The sequence below is a fragment of the Vigna unguiculata genome, chromosome 9, assembly GCF_037176805.1.
Source record: "Vigna unguiculata cultivar grain cowpea cultivar isolate G323 ecotype 2 chromosome 9, ASM3717680v1, whole genome shotgun sequence".
NCBI classification, from domain to species: domain Eukaryota; kingdom Viridiplantae; phylum Streptophyta; class Magnoliopsida; order Fabales; family Fabaceae; genus Vigna; species Vigna unguiculata.
The window spans coordinates 29,121,698-29,127,454 of NC_140800.1; the positions used below are offsets into that span (position 1 = coordinate 29,121,698).

Here is a 5,757-nt window from a genome sequence, read left to right on the forward strand (position 1 = left end):
TTTACATGGTTTTTTAGGGGTTTATAAGTAGATATTGAATTTTTTTTGGATGATTGTAAGGGTGATTTCGGTAGTTGATGTTACACCCTATCAGGATGCTTCTAAAAGCACTTAGATTTTTTTGCACTTTTCAAAACAATTTCATTCACAATTGTGATACCACCGTTAAACAATAGAAAACCAAACACTTTCTTCACTTTATAAAATACTCATAGTTCCAACAAACCACACAGTTTTACATCATTTCCAAAACAACCTTTGTTTATTACAATTTCAAACTCAATTTACAAGTTCTTCCCTCAAAGAAATCCTAAAACTCCTCATTGTTGTACATCCAAATCATCATCTACAATAACAACAAAAACTTGCTTTTGTATATTCACCAAATTATACAATCATTATAGACCGAAATCACAACCAAAAACATACAGGAGTGAGCTAACTTAAACAAAACATCACTTTGAATAAAATATTACTCAATACAATAATCATAAAACCACATCACCCAAGCATTTACAAACAAACAATCACCTCGCATCACACAATCAATAACAATAATTGTTGTCTTATCCTACAACAACAAACCCACGTGTAGTCTCAGTCCCAAAGGTTCAATCATCAATATAAACATACCCTTCAAATGTAGCCTACCATCCACACTAACTCACTCCTAGAGCCAAACCAAATCTTCCTTCGTACTCCCCTGGAGTCTTCGAACATAGTCTACTACCCTTACTTTTGTATGAGTCTTACAGGAAAAGTACATAGGTCCCATTTCCCATCATTATCCTTGAGAGTTTCCCTAACAAAGTTCACCTCCATTATAACTATGTCGAGTCCACCACTCATTATTGCTCTCTCGAAGACCATAACTAATGAGTCCATCTTCAAGAGTAAGGAAGGCAAGGAGAAGCCATGCGGAATTGATGAAGCTTCCATGGAGAAGGATGAAGGTGCGGAAGTTAGAAGATGAGATAAGAAGTGGTGCGGCAATGGTGTTTGGAGAATCTCTCAAGTGAGGTTGGGCCAACACTCAAGGAAGGGGGCTAGAGGAAACCAAGAAGGAGAACTCTAGCCTAAGTTGATTCACAAAAAAGAGAGGAGTCTGGAGTCATCTCAACAGAGTTTCTCTACTATATTCATGAATGAAAATACAAGGGTCCTAAGCTCTCTATTTATAATAGAAAAGGAGAGCCAAGTGGTCTAGAAAAAGGGAGGGAAAAAGGATATAGAATGTGGTATTTGGAGCCAAAAAGAGAGCATGAGGCAAGTGTGACTTGTCACCTAAGCAAGTCACATGGAACTTGCTTCTAGGCGCATAAGAGAAGCTTGGAGCAAGAAGGATCTAGATCCTCTCACAAATGCACTCTCCCTCTTGTTGGGCCAATTTCAAGCCCAACTCTTCTTTGGTCCAATTCTCTTCAAAGCCCAAAAACCCTCCAAGGCCCAATACTTGGCCCAAACAAAAACCTTATTCTACAAAGCTCAAAATACAAGGCCCAAAAATAAACCCTATTCTAATATTTACAAACAAAGAGTCTTAGGCTAGGTCTTCACATCTTCCTTGGCCCATGTAAAGTTCATCTTGGGCCTTGTACGTGCATTGGAGGCCCATTCCTCTTGTATCCTCCTAGCCATTGCTCTTGTTGTGGGTCCCTTGGTTAAATGCATCTCATCATCCCCTTCCTCTTGAGAAAGATTTGTCCTCAAATCTGAAATTTCTACCTCATCATCTGTACCACCTGCAAAAGGTATTAAGTTAGCAACATTAAAGGTGGCATGTACATCATATTCCTCAGGCAACTCCAGCCTATATGCATTATCATTGACTCTTTTTAGCACTTTAAAGGGACCATCACCTCAAGGGCTAAGTTTAGACTTCCTTTTCTTAGGAAATCTATCTTTATTTAGCTTTTGGACTTTTTGAGGACTTTTTTTTTTGTCCTCATCTTTCTGTTTTTCTCTTTTGTTCTTCATTTAAAGTTGATCGTCAGCCACTTGTGATGGCAAAAGAGGATGAAGAACAAACTTTTTATCCTTGTGAGTAAAGGTAATCTCGTTGGTGAGACCATTGTGTATGGTTTTCTTATCAAATTGCCAAGGTCTCCCCAATAAGATATGACAAGTTTCCATAGGTACTACATCACATAGCACACTATCTTCATATTTCCCTATGGAAAACTTGACCTTTACTTGATGATTGACTGCCAAATCCCCATCTTCATTAAGCCAATGAAGTTTGTAAGGTTTTGGATGAGGTAAGACAGTCAAAGATAGCTTGTCAACCAACCTAGTACTGCAGTAGTTACAACACGAGCCACTATCCACAATTAGAGAACAAATGTTTTCCAAAATTTTACACCTTGTGTGAAATATGTTCTCTCTTTGTGTTAGTGCTTGTGGATTAGGTTGATTGTTGAGGATCCTTCTAACCATTAAAAGGTCCCCATCACAAGGGTGAGCATCTTCTATATTAGACTCGTTGGATTCCTCACTTCCACTCTCACTTTCATTTTCATCCTGGTTGCTATATCTATCAACACCCCTAAGAATCATGGTCTTTTTGGTGGGGCATTGAGATGCTATGTGACCTCTACCAATACATTTGAAGCATTTGATTTCACTTGTGCGAGTGTATGATGATGCACTCCCCTCTTTACCTTTTCCTAGATTCCTAGGTGGCTACTCCTTTTTCTCTTCTCTCTTAAAATCTTTCTTAATATAAGAGTTAGTTTGAGCTTGATTTCTTTTTGAAAAAGATTTTCTCAAATTTTGTTGTTCTACCTTAATGCATATTTGCACCAAATCATTCAAATCTTGGTAAGGTAGAAGCTCAACTCTATCTCTTATATCAAGGTTTAAGCCACTTAAGAATCTAGAAATGGTAATGGAATCTTCCTCAATTATTCCTGCCCTCCTCATAAGTAACTCCATTTTCTGTCTATATTCTTCCACAGACATATTTCTTTGTTGGAGTCTTTGGAGCTTGTTCATGAGCTCCCTATTGTAGTAGGAGGGAATGTGTCTCCTCCTAAGGGCTGACTTAAGATCATTCCAATATTCAATTGAAGGTCCATTACTTCTTAGCCTCTCTTGGACTATAGAAGTCCACCAATACATAGCATACCTTTGAAAGCTTAGGGTAAGAGGCACTTTCCTTTCTTGACTAACTTGATGGCAAGCAAAGAGTTGCTCGACCTTCATCTCCCAATCCAAATAAGCTTCAACATCATCCTTGCCTTGAAAGTGAGGCAAGTCTACTTTAACTTCTCTAGGAGTAGGGTATTTTCTTTGTCTCCTAATGTGGGAAGGTTGTTGATAATATTCTCCTAATCTTAATCCTTCCTCTTCCCCATATATTGAAGCTCCACTTCTAGATCCTTTGCTAGAATTACTCCTACTTTTTAGCTTATTTTGGATTTGCTCATCTCCTTTCTTTAAAGCTTTGATTTGTTCCTCCAAGAGAGCAATTTGGCCATCTCTTTCCAAATGATTTTTCACCTTGTAAATTGCCTCTTGTTGTCTCCATAGTTCAAGTGATTTGAGTTGTTGAGAAACATGTTTTAAACTATGAATTGAATCCTCATAATCACTTCCACTATGCAGGGAGGGTTGACTAGCCATGATTACTAAAAGCTAACTAAGAAATTCTAAAGAAGAAGTAAATAGCAAACTTCTTGAATTATCTTCCAGGAAAGAGAGGTGAATCACTTGGATTGCTTACTTACCAAGTCTTTCCTTGACAAAGTAATTCAAAGAATATTGCACAAAACTTCTAAAATAGAATTAGACACACACTAACAATTAAGCAACAAAGAACAAAAAGATTTGGAGTCTAACTATGCGGCCTACTTTGGTAAGGCTTGATGTTGCAAGACACACTCACCGTCTACAAGCGCTAAGAAGGTTCTAATTAAGAGATGAGAGAACACCTAAGGTTCCTCCAAGACACTTAATTAGTCCAAAGAGATACAAGAAAGAAAACTTGAACAAATACAACTCAAATAATGCAATCACAAATTTCCGCAAACTTAAAAAGTCTTCAAGTGTTTCACTCCACTCTTTTCTTTCTTCTTTTGTCTCACTCAAGTGTTTGCTTTGAATTTTCTCCTTTGTGAACTTCACTTGTAGCTTGGAGTTCCACTTTGGTTTCCACCTCCTAGGATGCTACCTTGAGTATTTGGTTACCTCCAAAGAAATATTCCACCAAGAATGTAACACCAAACCAAAGAAGCCAATAAGGAAAAATAAGAAAAGCTTAAATGAAAGAAGAGCTAAACTCAAGTGGAATATAGATGAAACATACTCAAACATTTAACAAAGAAAGACAAACTAGAAATAAGGTAAAGAAACAAGTTAAGCAATCAAATGAATTACCTAAAGAATGGCACTAGAATGGATTAAAAACAACCAAAAACAAGCTAGAAATCTGCACTGAATTTGAATTTTCAGCCACTACCGGTCCAAAAACGTGAAATTCAACCTCTACTTCAGCGATTTATCATTTTTTCATTTATCAACATTTTTCAATGATTTTTGTTTTCTTTTTTTCGTCTATGTTTTAGCTACAAGAGGCAAAAATCAGATATGGATTTGCAATAGCCATTTTTTTTGTGATAAAACAAATACAGAAAGTGTGCAGACATACAGAACTGGAACAGCAGAAAAATGCTCTCAAACTCAAGTGATGGTTGTGATTCTAGTGTACTTCTTTTGCCACTTTCTTTGATCTTTTCTTTTGATTATTTTTGGAACTTGCTTGTACTCTTTTTGTGCTCTTTTTCTTTCTTTTTTTATAGCTTTTACAGCAGCTAGTTTCCACCACAAATTAGAATCACCACCACACTATGCTTGATCATTTGCATTTTAATAGAAACAAAAGAGAAGGAAACTTAAAGGAATCAAAAGAAGATTATGAAACTCAAGGAAACACAATGGAAATTAACTCTAAAGAACTTGCCAAGAACTAATTAACAAGTATGAACTCAAATGCGAAAATTAAAAGCACACTAGAAACGAGAATAAAACTTAGGTGATTAAGCAAGCACAAGGAAAATTTCCATTGGACATTAAGATAACAAAGGTTATCTAGATGTGAAGGTTCATTTCCAAGGCTCCAAGGGAGAAAAGAAGGTGTATTTATGAACCAAAAACAGCAGCAAAATAGTAGCAATAAAGTAGTAAAACAGTAGCAAAATGGAAAGCTAAACAAAGGAATTTAAGACATAATTGAACTACACATTACTCTAGACAAAACATATGGATGAGAAAATTAAAATGACTCAAATAGATGAAATAGAAAATGAACAAGACTCAAACGAAAATGTAAAAGGCACACAAATTCACCATGGTTGAGTTCTTAGGCACAATGGCCGAATGGTTCCAAATGAACAATGATAAGAACCATATAACCAATGAGGTGAAAAGAAGAAAAACAACAAGACAAACAAAGGAAGTAATGAACAACACGGAAATTGAAAGAAAAACCACAAGGAAGATGAACTTATCTCTTGACGTCAAGCTTGATCAACCAAGGCTCTAGATACCACATGATGAGTCCATCTTCAAGAGTAAGGAAGCCAAGGAGAAGCCATGCGAAATTGATGAAGCTTCCATGGAGAAGGATGAAGGTGCGGAAGTTAGAAGATGAGAGGAGAAGTGGTGCGACAATGGTGTTTGGAGAAGCTCTCAAGTGAGGTTGGGCCAACACTCAAGGAAGGGGGCTAGAGGAAACCAAGAAGGAGAACTCTAGCCTAA

The 5,757-nt window shown here is 36.8% G+C and overlaps 1 pseudogene; it reads right to left on the reverse strand.

Moving 5' to 3' along the window:
* Nucleotides 1-2,089: 2,089 nt before the first annotated feature.
* Nucleotides 2,090-3,624, reverse strand: LOC146883863 (uncharacterized; annotated as a pseudogene).
* Nucleotides 3,625-5,757: the final 2,133 nt, after the last annotated feature.